At 41.9% G+C, this 19,831-nt stretch overlaps 1 protein-coding gene across 3 annotated transcripts in view; it reads right to left on the reverse strand.

Moving 5' to 3' along the window:
• Positions 1-12,237, reverse strand: part of LOC147703659 (serine protease 27-like) — a 337,557-nt gene extending 325,320 nt beyond the window's left edge. For 2 of the 3 annotated variants that reach the window (XM_086931995.1, XM_086931997.1), the window contains exon 1: positions 12,141-12,235. The gene's annotated coding sequence lies outside the window, so the exon portion shown is untranslated. Of the gene's footprint in view, positions 1-12,140 lie in introns of all 3 variants that reach the window. The other variant, XM_086931996.1, reaches the window with a different exon arrangement.
• Between the last annotated feature and the right edge of the window lie 7,594 nt (positions 12,238-19,831).

Here is a 19,831-nt window from a genome sequence, read left to right on the forward strand (position 1 = left end):
TCGCAGCATTAGAGTTAGTGCTTTTAGAATTGTTAATGGTTTTTTTTGTAAATCTTTAGCATGAGGGTGAGGGTGAGTGAGGGTGAGTGTGAGTGAGTGTGAGTGTGGGTGAGTGGGGTTGAGTGTGAGTGGGGGTGAGTGTGGGTGAGGGTGAGGGATTGAGGGTGAGGGGTTGAGGGCGAGTGAGGGTGAGGGGTTGAGGGTGAGTGAGGGTGAGGGGTTGAGGGTGAATGAGGGTGAGTGGGGGTGAGTGAGGGTGAGGGGTTGAAGGTGAGTGAGGGTGAAGGTGAGTGTGGGTGAGTGTGGGTGAGTGAGGGTGAGTGAGGGTGAGTGAGGGTGAGTGAGGGTGAGTGAGGGTGAGTGTGGGTGAGTGTGGGTGAGTGTGGGTGAGTGTGGGTGAGTGTGGGTGAGTGTGGGTGAGTGTGGGTGAATGAGGGTGAGTGGGGGTGAGTGAGGGTGAGGGGTTGAAGGTGAGTGAGGGTGAAGGTGAGTGTGGGTGAGTGTGGGTGAGGGATTGAGGGTGAGGGGTTGAGGGTGGAATTTCTTAACCATACATTTAAATAACAACGATTCTGATATACAATTAGACAGAACCTTACCACTTTACACTGCAATCAGGGACCTAGACAGTAAAACAGATAATCAGCAATTCGAAGTGCGTTTCTTCTAGATTTACAAAAAACGCCCGTCTTTTTTAGAAGCTAACAAATATATAAGTCACAAATTATCTCTAAGTGACTAAATATTTTAAGTGACTGTTAAACTGGGTTCTGCTTAACTATTTTCTGGTGGTCAAAATTCGCCTCATAATGCCGTGACAGTGATGTAATCATAGTGACTCACTGAGTAAAAGGTTCAAAACCTCGCTCAGAACGTGAAGTAGAAAAAAGAAATATAAATCACAGTGCGACTATACACATACCAAATAGATCGACGGGCAGGGGGGTGGGAGGGGATGGAGACGGCGCACGTAAGTGAGGGCGCAGAAGATGGCTGAAGCAGGGGGCTGGGTGAAACAACCGAGCAGGGAGATGGACATTAGAAATTGTGGTTTGTTGTCGTCCGGTAGCGGCAGGCAGGCAGGGGAGGAGAGGAGGAGGGGGGAGGAGAGTAGGGGAGGCACGGCGGGAGGAGAGGAGGAGGGGGGAGGAGAGTAGGGGTGGAACGGGGGCGGAGAGGGGAGAGGTGCGAGTAAAAAAAAAAAAAAAAAAAGAAGCCGGAGGGAAGAGAGGGGAGGGGGGAGGAGAGCGAAAGGATCGGAGACACGGCGGGCAGGGGAGGGGGCGGAGAGGGGAGAGGAGAAATGCGACACGGAGGGAAGGGGAGGGGGCGGAGCGGGGAGGGGGCGGAGAGGGGAGAGAGAGAGTAGGCAAGGGTAAACAAACACGGACGTGCACGCGCCCATGACTTTTAAGGTCAATGCGCATGCGCATAAGCTTAATGCGCATGCGCATTGACCTTAAAAGTCACGGGCACTGCAAGGAATCGCCACGATTCCTTGCAGTTAGATAAAGAGTGGATGAGCCCCTATAGTCTCGCTTGCTCGATGCGCATGCGCATCGACAGGCGAGACCTAAAAATATGTTATTTTTTTAAAAAGAGTGTCCAGGCTTCATTGAATTAAGCCAAGAAGCTGAACTCATAACATCACTTTCAGGACTGGCCAAATTGTAGTGACATCATACTGTGAGATCAAGGGCGTAAGTTAGTCGATAATATTAGGGGGCTAGGAGCCTGAGATTTCCTAACAAGCAATGAGGTACCTAACTTCAAGGCAAAGGTGGCGGTTTGAGCAGCTGTTTGTCAAGCAATGAGCAGTTTGGATACAAAGAATTAGGGGAATTCGTTCGGACTTATCCGGAAAAGTAAAGATCTTTTTTTGTGATATATATATATATATATGTACACCAAATACCTCCAAAATTCAGAAGTAGACCAGGACACACAGAGTTCATTTCAAAATTTAATGGCAGAGTGAAAAAGTGCGACGCGTTTCGCCGATAAGGCTTGCTCACGCTCGTCTAACAAACAATGACGGCCATTTTTAAAGTGCTGAAAACACACCCCCAGTGTAAACATATCTTCACCAAGGTATTGCAGGGCTGCCATATTGTAATGATGTTAATAACACTGATTACTGTTCCACATAATGTATACAAATGCATCGTATAATACTGGGGCTGCAAATATGTGTTATTACATGTTGCACAGCAATTACCCGCATGAGCGCGACAATAACATTGCGTACAATTTCATTTTAAAAGTTGTCATGTAGAACACTAAATCAATTTGTGCGGCGTTAAACATAATTGAACACATGTATATACAATTAAATGCCAATATAATAGACATACATATCTCGTCTCAGTTCTGACATGAAAATTGCGATCACGTGTTACTTGTCAGTACGTAATCTAAGCGTTCATTGGATGCTGTAACGCTGACACATGTAATGCCCCATTTGATTGGATCCCGTTGCTGGGAAACGAGATAACAACAATACACTGTTTGTACTCCTGTGACCACCTGAACAAAGCCCCAGTGGGCATGTGCTGTTGGTAAAACATCATAAGAATGTTGTGCCTGCACAACGCACTCGCCCGAGTGGGCTGTTGCCAAAGTAAATTAACAAACCAAATTATGAGAATAAGTGAAACTCGTACCGCCCCAGTGGGCTATAATAAGTCTCTGTTCATTCAAAGGTTGGTTGAGTTCTTGTTCAGAAAAAGTCCCAGCCCAAGTGGGCATGTATAGCATACTTCCATATTATGTCCCATTGGAAACAGTGTTCAGATTCAAATAATTAATTGTAGCCAGCAGTAACCCACAAGACCTGTGAAAAAAATTGTGTATCTATGAAATTAAACTGTTAAAATGATTAAAATACAGACAGCATATATATAATGATACCAATTTGGATATTAGTATTTATTCTTCATACAAATGGACGGCCAATTCCTCACTGGTATTCAACCCCAAAGGAGTTAGATATTGAAAGTCAATTATGTACTTGGACTCAAGTTTCCTCATAGATAGTTCATAATTGCCACCTCGTACACCTAGATCCACACAATCAATAACCACCATACGTAGTTTTGTTTCATCCTGCATGTGATAATTAAAGAAGTGTCTTGCGACCGGATACTGTTTGTTATAATTTCGTATCGCTCGCAGATGTTCCAACACCCTCTTTTTAGCCTCATGTTTTGTGCTGCCCACATACCATTTGTTACACGGGCAAATTAACACATACACACTGTATGGGGTATTGCAAGATAGTCTCTTTTTGATGGTAAACTCTCTGGATGTACCTGGTATCAATAAAGTTTTACAATATCTACTGAATTTGCATGCCTTGCATTTCTTGCAGCACGCAAACCCAGTATTAGTGGCATGATCAGATACATTTTTGTCAGTTACGTAGTTATGGCTAAGCTCATCCCGTAAGGATCTGCCTTTCCTAAACGTAATCTGAGGATTTTCTCCTAGATATTTTTTGAGATGCTCATCAGTATTTAAAACATGCCAATGTTTCTTGAATACTTGTCTCACATCCTGAGATTGACCCGAAAAAGTTGTAATGAATCTAATAGTTTCAGATTGTGTCTGAGGTGGTTTGGGAGCTAGCAATTCATCCCTAGTTTTGCTGTTGCTGCGTTCTATAGCCTTTGTAATGACTCTATTGCCATATCCTCTCTGCCTAAACCTCTGGCACATCACAACTTCCTCTTTTTTGTACCCCTCTTGTGTGCTACAATTGCGCCTGGCGCGCAATAACTCCCCATAGGGGATGCTGTACACCAGATTTTTGGGATGGCAGCTCGATGCTTTGAGAAGGCTATTTCCCGATGTGCTCTTCCTGAAAAGTTTGGTGGTCAAGATGTTGTTGACCACTTCCACTTCCACATCCAGGAATTCCATCTTCGTCCTACTGATATGTTCAGTAAAAGTCAGATTCAACAGATTTATGTTGAGATTGTCTATGAACTGTTTAGCCGATTTCTCATCGCCATTCCAAATGCAAAAATTTCATCAATGTATCACAGCCACAGGGACACATTGTTGAATTCTGCCATCTCTTGGACAACCTGAAAAAGAACTCAACCAACCTTTGAATGAACAGAGACTTATTATAGCCCACTGGGGCGGTACGAGTTTCACCTATTCTCATAATTTGGTTTGTTAATTTACTTTGGCAACAGCCCACTCGGGCGAGTGCGTTGTGCAGGCACAACATTCTTATGATGTTTTACCGACAGCACATGCCCACTGGGGCTTTGTTCAGGTGGCCACAGGAGTACAAACAGTGTATTGTTGTTATCTTGTTTCCCAGCAACGGGATCCAATCAAATGGGGCATTACATGTGTCAGCGTTACAGCATCCAATGAACGCTTAGATTACGTACTGACAAGTAACACGTGATCGCAATTTTCATGTCAGAACTGAGACGAGATATGTATGTCTATTATATTGGCATTTAATTGTATATACATGTGTTCAATTATGTTTAACGCCGCACGAATTGATTTAGTGTTCTACATGACAACTTTTAAAATGAAATTGTACGCAATGTTATTGTCGCGCTCATGCGGGTAATTGCTGTGCAACATGTAATAACTCATATTTGCAGCCCCAGTATTATACGATGCATTTGTATACATTATGTGGAACAGTAATCAGTGTTATTAACATCATTACAATATGGCAGCCCTGCAATACCTCGGTGAAGATATGTTTACACTGGGGGTGTGTTTTCAGCACTTTAAAAATGGCCGTCATTGTTTGTTAGACGAGCGTGAGCAAGCCTTATCGGCGAAACGCGTCGCACTTTTTCACTCTGCCATTAAATTTTGCAACGAACTCCGTGTGTCCTGGTCTACTTCTGAATTTTGGAGGTATTTGGTGTACATTTTGAAGGCCAGTCGGTGGCCTATCCAGGACCGCGCCACCACAGCCCAACGTGCGCATACCGGCACTGGAGGAGAAAAAAAAAATATATATATATATATATATATATATATATATATATATATATATATATATATATATATATATCCAAAGCTCGCAGGAACCACCATTTTGAGTGAAGCCATATATATATACACATCCAGAAGCAGTTAATAAAGAACCAGCAAAAATGCATGCATTCCCTGTGTGTGCTGTGCCAAGCATAAGGCTGCAGAGGGATTTCCCTCCAAAATGATGTGACTGCAAATAAGTAATTCATGAACAGTTTGTTTGAATTCTGCCTTGGCTGTGATTTGGGGTATCAGCGTTAAAACTGTTTGCGTTGCATGCTACCAGAAGACAGCTGGAGCGTCAAATCATCTGTATCGATCTCCAGTTCACATGTTGCTGCAGAAAGCAAGTTGCTATTTGCATTTTTAGTTTGCCCCTTACTTACCTCCAGGCTCTGAGGCGGTTCTGTTTAGCCACCAGACTGAGTAGCTCATCGAGGGGGACAAAGATACCCCCATTGAGACACCTCACAAGTTGCCAAGAGATAAACTATGATTTAAAAGTGTTTTTGAATTTCTCAAGCTATATAAAATGTAGGTCTGTGTGTCCTCTGTTCAGACATCAATTATGCTGCTTTGAGTGTGTTATTATGCTAGTAATAATCATATGGAGGGCACATGTTATAAACTGACTTTTTGGCACCCATCACCAATTTGTTGTATTACTCAACTAAAAAAAGTTTCTAAACCTTACAAACAAAATTATGAGCATAACCCTATAGCAAATGGGAGTTTATACCTTGCAGGTCATATGCAACAGTTTTTTTAAAACAGATTTTTTTGAGTTTTGGCATAGAAGAACAGTACTACACACATATTGCACAGCAAGGAAAATCACATACACAATCGGAACATTACACCACTACAAAGCAGCAATAACGGTGGCATCCCCGCACTCTAATAGCACCAGATATATGCATTGGCCCAACCACTTCCCCCATACTTGGTTATGCTTAAGGGGGCATCCCCTGGCTTCGTAAGCTGGTCTTTCCTGCAGGGCACACCAATCCACCTGCGACGCCATTGTGAAAGGGTGGGTAAGGAAGGGGACCTCCTTGGGGCAGCAATATCACATTGTCATATGCAACTGTTAACAGCAGAAGTGTAATGCACCGAGCTACTGGAATAGGAATGTAAATTGTGATCTGCAGTTTGCACAATGATCTCTGCAACAAAAGCATTAACCAAATAAGCTACCTTAAATAGACTACAAATCTATGATCATATCTCAAGTGCAACTCTCTGGAGCTGGCACACTAACACTCTGAGGTATTTTATGCTGCTTCAAAGCAGTAACCAGGTACGAAACATGGATAGCTCCAGCAACTGCATTAACCGCCTCATTTATAATATTAGTATTATGGACTGAAATGCGCTGGATATACATAGAAATAAACAATTACACTCAAGAGGAACGCCCAACAATCTCTGAATTTTTTTTTGCCAATGTTTGGAATTTTTTCAAAAACCAGTTCATAGGTAGAGAACATAAAAATAAAGGTCTTCAGATGTCTGTACATCAAACTTAAAATGAACCTATTGGCATCATAGGAATACTGAAAGTAATGTTACAGTGGATTAAGAACACAGTATTAGATATCAAATACTGGAGCCCTGATGATGTCCGCATAGGACAAAACGCGTTGGCTGATTTGAATTTGTGATTGTGCTTGTCTAAAATATATGTGGAAATGAACTGTGACCTTTAAAGTAAAAGAAGAAAAGGACTTGTTGAACAAGAACTTGTTGAAAAGAACTGTGATTTTGTTGAATTAAAGAAGAACAACATTTATTTTGGAATAACAATTTTCTGCCTACGGACTGGTTACTAAAAAGATTCCAAATATTGGCAACATTTGTTTTCAGAGATTGTTGGGCATTCCTCTTGAGTGTAACTGTTTATTTGGCCCGAGGGCGGTGGACCACCAGGGTTGTAGCGCGTGTTCTCAAGTTGAAAGTTTATTAGGTGTTTAGAGTAATTAACGTGTGCGCCCTAGTGCTAAGCCTTTACCGCTGAGTGATTCTGGATATACACAGAACCCTGGGTCACATGCCTTAATGATGCATGTTACAGGAGGAGAAAAGAATTGCAAATATTGCTTGTCTCCGTTACATCACAGGGTTGATAACTAGAGAGCTCAGCAACTCTGCCAGGTGTTATTTGCTAGTTACACTTGAATATCTCTACAGCTGTCTCAGGTGCTATTTCTTAGTAATACTCTGAGACCACTACCACACTGAGATTCAGGATAAAGTTTATGCCACCTTGGATAGATTCGATTCAGAAAAGGGGGTGGTGATGAACAGAGTGTCTGAATAAAGCAGACGACTCTTACCCAGTCCAAAGATCAGGGCTTGATCCATCACCGTTATTTAGCTCACTGCACCATCCCAGCTCAGAACCTGGCTATATGCAAATTAGTCTGTCTCTGGCCCAGTGCATCATGGGAACAGGGCAGACCAAACTACCAAGCCAATTCTTCACCAGAAAAGAGACAAGCTTCCGGGGACCGGTTTCTGGCATTTCAGCAGTCGTCGGCCCGGCTTGCTTGAATCCTGATGGTGCAGTGAGCAAGGGACTCATGTCTGAGTATACCCTGCCCCACCTATAGTGGCCAAAAACGATTCAGAAAAGGGGGTAGATTCAGCCCTAACAGTAGGTTCTTAGTGCCACACTGGCTCTGCTACCCGAACATGGACAACATAGTATTTAGAACCTGTAAGATTTGCATCCCTAACAGGGAAAATAGTACAGTAGCCTTGATACCCAAAGATCAGCAAAGCCCTGTAAGGAACCATGAGATATTAATATCCGCGGTACATATAGTGTAGAATTTATTCAAATTCTTTGGCTGTCTCAAAATTAAAAGAGTCTTTAACTGTTTTAGTAGGTGATAAGCAGCTTAGAGTAGCAGAGGTCCAAGATCACCCCCAAAATAATTTGCTAGAATTTTATAGCCATAGTATAAATACTATGGTCGAGTCCTATAAATCTTCTCACTCAAAAATTAAGCAGAGAGTACGTTTTAATCCATTACTTCAAATAAATAGGGTTTTAAATAAACTAGTAAGGGCCCAATTTGGAATTTACTCTCCTGAACGAAATAGACTAATAGGTCTACTAAAGAGGAAAAGACAATGGAAAACATGTTCTTTAAAACGAAAAAAGGAGGACTATGAATGGGTCCAATTAAAAGAAGCTGCGGCCAAAAATAATTCAAAATGATACTGGGAAATAATTGCGGAAAGTTGTGGCACTAGAATTAAATCTCTTCCTATTCCAATAAATGAAGAAGAATGGAAATCCTACCTTATTCCGCTAATTTAAACTCCCTTTCGCCCGACTTCTCTCGAATGACTTCCTCAGAAACTTCAATCTATCCCCCCACCAAGGAAGAAATTGTTAGTTTGATTAAAAAAATGAGAACCTGAGGGGCAATGGGCCCAGATGAAATCCCCATGTCCATTACAAAAAAAAAAAAAAAAGAGTCTGTAATATGGGCAACATACCTTCCCCCTTGTATGAACACTGCTATCGACACGTGCGAACCCCCAAGTCATCGTCTGGTAGAATCCTAATTTGGCTGCATAAAAAGGGCAAAAGACACCTTCCAGGAAACTACCGGCAAATATCCTTATTAGATGCAATAGGGAAAATCTTCGACCGCAGTATTCTCGAGAATCTTACTGATTAAGTAGTTGAGGAAACAATCCTCCCCATTGAGCAAGCAGGGTTTAGGAAAAATCATTACACCTTAGAAAACATCTGCATTTTTAAATTAATAGAAGTGAAACACACAGTTTATTCGCAAACCAAATGTCTATTTAGCATTTATAGACTTTTCTACTGCATTTGATAAAGTAGATCGGCCACTTCTTTGGAAAAAGTTACATAAAATGGGGATGCCTCCAATTTTGCTATCCCCTTAGTTATTGCTTTGCATTCCCAAACATGGTGTTGGGTTTTAATGGAGGGAACTCATGGCCTTTCCTCAGTTATTACTACCGAAACCGGACTGAAGCAAGGTTGCCTATTAGCACCTCTATTGTTCTCTTTATATGCAAAAGGTCTACCGGATTGTTTATCCTTAACAGAAGGAGGTGCGCCAAAGATAGGCGGCTGCTCTTTTTCTGGTCTTATGTAAGCAGATGATATTGTAATTATGGACCTGACCCCTATAGGTTTGAATAAAATATTGTCACGCCTAAGAATTATATATCTGTACAATTTTTGAAAATAAATGTTTCTAAAAGCAAGGTCTTGGTTTTAAAACATGGAAAAAACAGAAAACGGCGTAATTTCAATTAGAGAATTGGTTCTGAAAAACTGGAGGTAGTAGATTCCTACCTTTATCTGGGGAAAGTTATTTCAAGTAGTACGAGGATTATTGCCCATATTGATCATAGCTCTTCTAAAGCAACGTCGCATGCAAATGGCCTACGCCTATTCTACAGTACGATGGGTCGAAGACATTTCTCACATTTGCTTTTAGTTTTTAAAACCAAAATTCCCCCGACACTGTTGTATGCAATTGAATCTATACCAGAATGGAGCTTTTTGGATAAAATCAAAGGCCACATTTTTTCGTAAAATATGCAATTCTATTATACTGGTGCCAATATCGGCTATTAGGGTAGAATTTGGCTTGGTAAGCTCTTTTTCACAAGGACTAGCTAGGGTAATTCAATGGGGACATCAACTAAATAACAGTGAACCTCTTCTTTGAGGAGTTTTATTCAACAGGAAATTTTTGTTGGACAAATGTATAAATACTCCTTTTGTCACAATTTCATTCTGGCACTGCAACATTTTAATGTGCAAGAGGATTTTGTGTTATATCTATCTCTTATAGAATTAAAGTCTTTTTTAAAGATTTCTAGTGGCTTAATTAGCTATCAGAGAGATATTGGGATCTGCAGAATGAGAGCCAGACTGGAAACAATAGTCAAGTATGCTTCCCTGAGAGTCTCCCAGAAATATCTATCGTGGAACTTAAGCCACGGCATTCGTAGATGGATTATTCTCTACTGGATGAACCTCTTACCCTTAAATGATTTAATTGGAAATTGGTCACCCAATAAGGAAGGTGGAAAAAACTGTAACTTTTGTAATCAGGCTACTTGAATCTCGATCATGATTTGTTTGTTTGTCCTGCTCTGATTACATTTCTATTTAGGTGGCTACTTCCAATGTTTATCCAGAATGGCATTAAAAATGGTACATCAGCTAGAGAATTTTTGCTTTGTCCAAAAAATGAAATAGTATGAATTAAACTTTTTAACTTTTTTAGGGAGTTTATGAATATAATTTAAATGGTTTTATCATACCCCGACTATGACTATTGCTAATTTTCTGTTGTTTACACTAATTAGGTTCCTTTTCTCATCTAAAACCTTTTAAAGGGAAATATCGCTGCTACTCTTGATGCACCTTAGATAAATTGTATTCATACTTAACAGGACCTGATTCTTTATTGTTCTAGTATAGGAGATAATTGTTTGATTGCTGCTACCCTATTGCTGCTGTAAAATGCACTTTACTTCATGATGTGCTATTATTGATACATTAAGCACTTTATTCTATAACAAGCCATTAGATGAAGCTGCCTTTTAATGTTAATATATTTGATATTTAAATAATATCCTAGAGGGGATTTTGGAAACATTTATGTCTTTTTATGATGAATGAATCTTTAATGAAGTATAGTTTTAAAGGCTGTTGGGATTTTGCTATGATTAACTTTGTATGTTTTAGTGGATCTCATTAGAGATCCAAATGCTTAATAAATATATTGAATTGAATTGAGGCACCTATAGACACTGTGCAGGCACAATAAGAAATTTAAACCATCAAATGTATAAATGGCTGACAGTTACAGAGATGTGTGGAGACTTTGTAATTATAGTGAGGGGTATCTATGCAATTCATAAAGATACAGTTAGGGGGGTAACATGAGATTGTTTCAGGTGAGTTTACAGTGCAATGCGTCTACACCTAGGCCGTGCACAGGGGATGTGACTCTGGCCTCTGAGTTTAGCCTCTAGGAGCTGGGTGATGCAGAGGTCTTCAACTATAAATCTAATGATAAGATTGACACTTAGAGGGATGGGGTGAAATCCTTACTCTGACACAAGTCACCGATGACATGTTTCAAAGGCACCCATAATCCCACTTTACGTGAAGAAACTTCACACACAAGCATACTTAAAGTGCAAGGGTTTGAGGGCGACAGGCAGGGGTGCTAGCCCGGACTTCAGAGACCCGACGGACTTCTTGAAGTTTGCTTCTGTGCTGAGTGCCATGGGACCGACAGGGTATTATTAGGGTGGTGTTCCACGCCAAATACCCCCCCCCCACCATAGATACGCCCCTGTGTGGGATGTCCCCCTCTACAGTGACGTCACAGAGGCAACTGAACTAATCATGTAGCAATATACACTGTGAATTGCCTTTCCCGCGGTGACGTCGTAGTGTGGGGTATCCGTCATTGCAGTGCCATCCTTGACGAAAGCAAAATGAACCTATAGAAATGCACACTGAGAAAGGTCCTTTGTGCAGTGACATCACACGTGCAGCATCACTTTCTTCCCTGATCATAGTGCAGTGACGTCATACACTGTGGACCGTCTCTAATTGTAGTGACATCATAAACGAGCCTCGCTTACTAAAGTGACTTCACACGGACAACTGCAACGACATCACCCAAAGAGCTGAACTCATCGCAACAACATCACACCGGGAACTGCCAATATCACACCAACAACACAAATGGGGCTGAAGCTATTAAACTGTATTAAAACTGTAACAATAACATTGACAGTAATGAGGTGCTTCTCTCGCCACTTTAATAGTTGATGTTTTTTTTTTACAAAAACGTTGGTGCTTAATTAATCAGCATCAGAAAGCTGAAAGGCGGACCCGGCCTGGTAAGAATGTCCCCATATTTTAGAAACACAATATTTAAAAAAAAATACGTGAAGCACCTCACTAACTTTCTCTGAAAATAATCTAAAATCCATCAGAGAAAAGAGAGAACAAAACATAAAACTTGCCTGGACAATGCAAGAGAATTAAGAACAAAATCATAGCAAGGAAGCGCGTCCATTCAGTCATTACCCACCTTTGGAATCAAAATCGATCCCAGGACACCTACTCAGCTGGTAAGAGCTCTGGAGCGCCCGCACAATCTCGTCTGGATCCCAGCACTTTGGGAGAGCAGTGATCCGGAAGCCAGTGGAAGTCTGTGTTCAGCCCCTTGGGAGCAAAGGTCAAGTCCTTCCTAGACTGTGACACATATCTTTTATAGACTTGATTGATGATATCTGTGCCAGCCAGGGCAGGACCGCTGTCAATCAATGTGGGCAGGTGCGTTCGGTGCTTTATCTGTGAAACCAAACCTGAAGGGGGCGCCACACTGTTGTTTCAGAGGTCGCCGGATATCAAGGCTGTCTAGTTTGGCTTGCACCTCATGCCTCTTTCTCCCACCTACACTTCCAGTTCCTATATCGAACATTTTCTTCCACATTACTTTTAACCATATTTTCTCTGTCAATGTTTTCCTATCCTTTGCTTCAGTGCTTTAAATGGAAATATAGCAGTGCAGGTACCTGTTTGCTCCTGAGAAATGCTGCACTTCCCCCATTAAATGTATGGCGCGGAGAAGTGCAGGTACTCTTCCTTTCAGATTAAAGAAGTGCAGGCACTCAGTACCGGACAGTATCTGCCCATTTGAAGCACTGCTATGCTTCCTACTTCATTTGCCCCTTTCTTCCTTTCCTTTTCTTGCTCTGGGTCAAAGTCTGAAGATGAATAATAAGCCCTTGGTCAATGGACTGTGCCTACAACGTGCAACCACACACACTGGCACAAATTAAGTAGTGGTCGTGGTGCTACCAAATTCTCTATATCCTTCTACTGCAGGCTTTAGAGGACCTTCTGGATAGAGGGCAGGAGACCTATGTCTCCAGAGGGATTGATAGTGAGGTGGCGGGTGCCGCGAGCCAGAAGTGGAAGGGACTAGGGGAGATGAACATGCCACCAGGGGAGTTTGTACTGGGACCCACAACCTGGTGTTGAATGCTTGTAAGGTGTATGGACATCGCCTTGAGTCTCAAAGTGGGACATGTATGAGGATGGTACCTACAGGAGAGAACTGGAACAGTGCTGACAACCCACTATTCCAGAACGCTCATTGTACCCAAGAAAGACCCTGTGAAACATGGAATGAAAACAGTTTGATCCCGCTTCTCCTGGCTGGATTCTGCCCATTGCTCTCCTCCACTTGTCAAATCTTTGGAATGTGCCGTAGACACATAAACAAAATGTTATCATTATTATTCCACATCCAGAGGATAGCCAAACCTGCCAAGTTTCATTTATCATGCTTGATTAATGAAAAATAAATCATTACGTTTGGTAAGGATTTAATAACAATGGTGAAAAGCACAATTCCAAAAATGTAATATCTTTCATATCTTAAAACCGCTACTACAGGGAAGAGATTCCTAGTGCGGTTTAAAGTTTGAGGTGCATCAAATCATCTGTAAACATAAAAAAAAACGATATCAAATTTGATTATGTCGTAAACAATCCTATGTTGACAATTTTACGCTCAGCCGATGGGAATTCATTGTCTCCTCAATTCCACAGACAAGAACCAGTCCACAGAGATCCGAATGATAAAGTCCACCGCTGTTGCTGGAGATGCATCCTTTTGAATATCTGCCTTTTTAGGGTCATCATTACATCTATAGATTGTTTCTGAGCCCACTGACCTCTTGTTGGCCGCCTGCTGAACATCACAGGGTTCAATGCAGAAATGGTCGACAAAGTAAAGTCCAACTATGAGATTTCATTACAGGATTTCCGTCTGAGGGCCCTTGGGTACTGTTTTTATGTAATGCGTTGACTTGAGTAAGTATGTTTAATGCCCCCAGATTTTTCGGCACAATGTCTAAAACTTAAGCCAGGATTCAAGGCCTCATTGACAGCTTGTCAAGCATGGCTGGATTGCTAGGGATGTTGAATTGCTTGCGCTGTAAAGCCTTTCACTCCTTTACTAAGGCGGGACACATGCAAACGATGTGGTTAAATGTCTCTCTTTGGCTCCTGCAAAGCCCACATGTGTAACCTTCACTGGTACGCAACCATTTACAGGTATATTCAAGCGTGGGGAGCTCCACTAGCCGTAGTGCCAGTAGCTCGCTTTTCTTGTATCTGGAAAAAGTACTTGCTAGTTAAGCCTGGGGTTTTGTTCTCCATATGAGTTAATTGCCATTCATGTCTGCCACTTCTTCCTTCACTCAGTGAAAAAAATCAAGAGCTTCCTGACGTCTGACCAACGGAAAGTTGCTGACCACACATTCCTCCTATTTCGGCTCAGTTAAAGACCTGTGTATGGTCTGGTGTCATTCAGTGCTTGCTCAGGCCAATCAAAGCTTCTTTTCCAGCTGCCGTTTGCATTCTCATCCAAGAGGAAATCGATCACATCTCACTAGTTTTGAAAGAACTACACTAGGTTCTGATTGTGGCCTACATTCATTTTAAAATCTGCGATCTCACTTGAGGACCTTCATCTAGGAGACCATCCTGAGCTTTCTAACCTCCTAAGCCACCTCTGCTGGTCAGCCATGCATTTGACTCACAGACACGTCAATTTTGAAAAGGTCTCTTGTCTTGAACCATTCCTTCACTGGTACAGCGAATATTCTTTGGGACACACTGCCTACGTCACTTGAAGCCCAACCAAACATTTTGATCTGTAGAAAGATGCTGAAAATCTTTCTCGCCCAACTCCATCTGAACCAGACAACAATTTCATAATTCTATCCTATTTGTTGCTCCACCTTTTTGTCTTAGAAATGTTCATTTGTCATTCTCCCTATTGCTCAGCTCCTTAGACAGTACAAAGAATTTTCAAATATGTCTTGTGAAGCCCGTTAATACCTCTTGGTGTAGTAGTGCTACAGAAAAACATGAAATACATGAAAATAATATATAAATCCCGCTTCATAGGGGAGGAAAGAGTAAAGAAGAGACATGCATGTTTGTAAAAGTATTTATACCATCACATGTGCCCAGAGAGTTGAGTCCTACCCTGGAGTCCACGCCACCTCAAATATCTATACAATGAGTGCAAAGTCAATCAATCAATCAATCAATCAGTGACACTTATAAAGCGCGCTACATACCCGTAGGGTCTCAAGGCGCTGGGGGGGGGGGGGTGCCGCTCCTGCTAGAACAGCCAGGTCTTCAGCTTCTTCCAGAAGGAGAGGTGGTCTTGGGTCAGGCGCAGGTGCATGAGATGGCTTCTGGTAGGCAGGTAAAGCTGCACAGTGGTTGCTAATGAAGCAGCAGCACGGTGAGTGATGGCAGCCATCAGGCTTGGGAGTCATTGATGGGGAGTTGGGCCGGCTGGCACACACACATTGAATGAGCAAAGCTACATGTGAGATTCGTACGCCTGGGGACAGGCAATGCAGCTTGCAGTTAGAAGCAATGTTGAACCTTGGGATTATACCTGGGGTAAAAACAACAGTCTTGCAGCCTCGGCTAGGGGGTCAACTAAATGGGGACTGTGTTTTCCCTTGAGGGTGACTTTAGTAAAGTTCCCCCTCGGTCTCCCCTATGAGCAGAGGTAAATCCGAACATTCTCATAATCTGTGGTGATCTACATGGTGAAAGACAGACTTGTAGGGTAGCATGCAAAGCAGGACATGCAGGATAGAGGAAATCTAAGGTCTGCTTGTTTCAGACCTGAAGGGAGTGCAGAGCTGTCCATCCTACTGCAGTGTTGGGAAGGCACAGGAACCCGTCTGGAGTGACAGCACAAGGCCGACCTGAACTAAAGAAGAATAGCACAGCAATCTTCCTCTCTCCCTTAATACCCTGAATCACGGAGCGAGCCGTGATTGGACGGCTGGACGTGCCTTCCTCACCACAGGGAGATTGCCACCAGCGACAGCCAGGCTTTAGGGACGGCAAGCTTCTCCTGCAGAATATTGCTTGGTCTACGCCCAGGCCGCATTACAGCCTGCATGGAGAACATGCCCAGTCCCCCGTTCCCAGGTTGAGCGTGGAACCAAGACGCTCAAAACACTGCATCTCAGCATTGTGATTGGTCAGCGGACCTTGGGTGCTTATCAATCACAGCGCTGCATTGCAGGGTTGTTATTGGTCAGGGGAGCCTGGCTTTTCTTCCTGGCTTCCTGGTCCCAGAGTCCCATGAGGAGAGTAGGGGCAGAGACTCGAGACCCAGCGGCAAGGTACGTGTATATATTTGTTTTGCATTGCGCAACCCCCACCCTACAGGGCCCGCGCTCCCCACCTGCAAGTCATGCAGGCCGCCGCTGTACCCAAGATGGAAGCACGGTTAAAGAGTGGTGAATTGTCAGCCCAAAACTGGAGATTTTCTTTAGAAATGGCCTGTAGTTAGCAATTTGAACCAGGAGCACCGTCACACTTGCCTGATCTGATTTTGTGAGCTCGAGTGTGTGAAATTTAAACTTTGTCTGTAGCTCCCCTGGGTCGCAGGAACAGTACAATGTAATAGGTCCTGCTGTAGTTGGTCTTAGTCTGGGTTTAGGGCTAGGCAGTGCCATGATATTGGACTGTTTTTCGGGGGTACCTTCAATATTGGGCGGTCTTCTGGCAAATTTGTCAGTTACATAGGCACTCCAGATATTGTCAGGTACCTTAGCACTCTTTATGGTGCAAGGTGGTATTGAAATGTCATTTATTGTTTTCCAGAAATGTTAGTTATTTTGTTTACTGTCGTGCAGTCGCTTAGCCCAATAAAAATCTATGTGGAGTCCCAGCTTCTTCCTTAGCTGCTTCGTATCCACTTTTAGTTGTTCTTAACTGTCAAGATAGCGGTCGAAGAGTGGGAGCTTTCTGAAGGCTCGCAGTGCTTGGTTCAATTTCTGTTTTGCCTGCCTACAAGCAGGCATGACTTTCTTCCTGCCCTGGATCTGGCGTTCTTGTTGGTTGTTATTAGTGCATTCTTCCACTTTATTACATTGTGTTTTTGATTTTCAGCAGACCAGCTCCCACTGTTGAACTGGATCACTATGATTACTCTTAGCAATATTGATGGGACCCCCTCAAGACTTGTTCAAGCCAGGGAAGGAGGGGAATGAAGTAACATGACATAAAGGAACAATTATACCTTACCTACCACATAATTATAATATGACAAACATCCAAATAATTAATCAGATATTGGTGACAGAGACTGAACCATGACTTGCAATATTTCAAAAAAATATATATATTTTATTCCATGTTTATAAATATGTGTTTCATAAATTTGCATCAGTTAACATTACTTTATGAATTCATCAAATATTATGAGATTTGCAATTTTTATAAAGACAAAGCATTTTTATAAATATAAAAAGTGAGAACACAGAAAAACATCGTAAAGTGCAAATAAATCAGACATTAATATCAAATTAAATGACTGCAAATTAGTACATAATACAGTGAACCCCTGGAAAAAGAAAATAGTGCTAACATCTACACACATTTATAACAATCTCCACATTCTCACTCAAACTACACACATTCCCACAACATTCGAAACAAGGAAGTAAAATCATGAATACAGGTCTCCAAGATCAATGTGAGACCCCGCACTTGGTCGACGCGCGTTTCGGCAGCTCAAGGCTACCTTCTTCAGGACCACTTCTGATAGAACAACCCAGATATCCAGGGCCTCATTTATGAGGCCTTCCGTCAGTTTTGCGCTGCGGATGCGTCACTTTTTGTGACGCATCGGCAGCGTAAAACATGCGCCTTGTTGCGCCATATTTAAAAAGTGACGCATCTAGGTAGATGCGTCACTTTTTAAACCCCTGCGCCACATTATGCCTGCGTCAGGTATAATGTATGCAAAGGGGGCGTTCCCCCGCAAAAAGCCTCGTAATAGTGACGCAGTGAAATCTATGAGATTTCACTGCGTCACTTTTAGGATGCAGTTGCGTCAAAATCTTGCGCCTGCCTCACAGCAGGCGTAAGACTGACGCAAGCCCTTTCACATGGGGCTTTCCCCATGTGAAAGGACGCATTGCTGGAGTTGCGTCACTTTTGTGACACACTCCAGCAATGCGTCACTTTTGCGCTTACAGATGCGTCAGAAATACTGACGTATCTGTAAGTCCTTGCGACATGATGCGTCATACATTAAATATGACGCATCATTGGTGTCGCAAGGAGTGCGCAGTGAAAAGTGACGCATCGCTGTTTTCACGCAGCGATGCGTCACTTTTCATAAATGAGGCCCCTAGTGGGTACAGAAAAGTGAGTGTTGGCAATACAGAAGAAGTTCTAAGGAAATAATCCGAGTATAAAGTTTCAGATGATCATAATATATCTATCTTCCAAATAGTGATCCCTATGAAAGTAGATGTTGGAGTAAGTTGGACTCTCCGTAGTTATTGCATGAGATACAATCCTTGACTTTCTATTTTTTGTAAAAAAACAATAATTGGTTCCCAGCTCTGGCAGGTAACAAATATGTCCACAGGGTTTTATAAGTCCATTTTCTACTCAGAATTCTGAAGGTACGTCAGCCAAACCTTTAAGCGTCCTGATTCGAGTAGAACCTCAGTTCTGATGTGTCCGTATCTCAATGAGCTCCAAACAGAGGGAAAGCTTTGGACTTATAAAACCATGTGGACATATTTGTTACCTGCCAGAGCTGGGAACCAATTATTGTTTTTTTACAAAAAATAGAAAGTCAAGGATCGTATCTCATGCAATAACTACGGAGAGTCCAACTTACTCCAACATCTACTTTCATAGGGATCACTATTTGGAAGATAGATATAATATGATCATCTGAAACTTTATACTCGGATTATTTCCTTAGAACTTCTTCTGTATTGCCAACACTCGCTTTTCTGTACCCCCTGGATATCTGAGTTGTTCTATCGGAAGTGGTCCTGAAGAAGGTGGCCTTGAGCCACCGAAACGCGCGTCGACCAAGTGCGGGGTCTCACATTGATCTTGGAGACCTGTATTCATGATTTTACTTCCTTGTTTCGAATGTTGTGGGAATGTGTGTAGTTTGAGTGAGAATGTGTAGATTGTTATAAATGTGTGTAGATGTTAGCACTATTTTCTTTTTCCAGGGGTTCACTGTATTATGTACTAATTTGCAGTCATTTAATTTGATATTAATGTCTGATTTATTTGCACTTTACGATGTTTTTCTGTGTTCTCACTTTTTATATTTATAAAATGCTTTGTCTTTATAAAAATTGCAAATCTCATAATATTTGATGAATTCATAAATTAATGTTAACTGATGCAAATTTATGAAACACATTTATAAACATGGAATAAAATATATATATTTTTTGAAATATTGCAAGTCATGGTTCAGTCTCTGTCACCAATATCTGATTAATTATTTGGATTTTTGTCATATTATAATTATGTGGTAGGTAAGGGATAATTGTTCCTTTATGTCATGTCACTATGATTACTCTCCCATTCACATGAAATTTGTACTTCCCTTATCGAGATCTGCTTTTTCGTTAGATCTGTGCATGTTTTTTTTTATAGTTCACAGTAAATAGAGAGCCTATATTTTTGAATCCCAATGGGATGTTTTGATACTGCATTACAAAATTCCATAACTTGAGGGAAATGATCACTCTCTGTGGTGGCATCTATTTTGAACTCGTTTAACAGAAGTGAGACAAAGGTATAATGGATTGCAAATTTGATTCTAAGTGCGTAATGTGCGGTGGAGTATCATCAATCATTCAGCCACTCAACACCCTCATGCCTTTATATTCCAATTAA

This window comes from Lissotriton vulgaris, chromosome 7 (assembly GCF_964263255.1).
Source record: "Lissotriton vulgaris chromosome 7, aLisVul1.2, whole genome shotgun sequence".
NCBI classification, from domain to species: Eukaryota; Metazoa; Chordata; class Amphibia; order Caudata; family Salamandridae; genus Lissotriton; species Lissotriton vulgaris.